Source organism: Penaeus monodon, chromosome 33, assembly GCF_015228065.2.
Source record: "Penaeus monodon isolate SGIC_2016 chromosome 33, NSTDA_Pmon_1, whole genome shotgun sequence".
Classification (NCBI taxonomy): Eukaryota; Metazoa; Arthropoda; class Malacostraca; order Decapoda; family Penaeidae; genus Penaeus; species Penaeus monodon.
Window position 1 is genome coordinate 5,965,290 of NC_051418.1, and position 542 is coordinate 5,965,831.

Below are 542 nucleotides of genomic sequence, written 5' to 3' on the forward strand. Positions count from 1 at the left end.
AGCCTTAGCCCTTGTCTTACACACACACTTCGTAATATCACAGCACAGCATAGCATGCACACGATAATTTCTACCCACCTGATCACCGAGTTTTTCTATAGACAGAGAGCATTCTTGAGCTTATTGCGGACTAGCTTGAACTACAGGGGAAAATAATCCCAAAGCCATTAGCCCAGCCATAGAGGCTAGTCGCAAAAGCCACAGTACAGGCCACTATCCGCAACTTCTCAGAGAAAAACAGAACCTACCCCTATGCCAATGGTACGCACCGTAATCAACCCACAGACTTATGAGCCACTGCACTCTTTATAGGACATATCTAGTGCCAGTCAGTTTTTTCACAGAACCAGACTACCATGTGCATGCAGATTATCGACACCATGGACTCGCTTGATCGGTATTGCAAGCAATTTGGACCCGAATGACAGTCCGGTACACATCTGCAGCAGCGCAAGCTTCCTAAGACGAGAATTCCAACAACCCACAGCCACTTGTTTTTTTTTGATGTTTTGTGTTTTTATATGTCTTGCTTTATCTTGCTT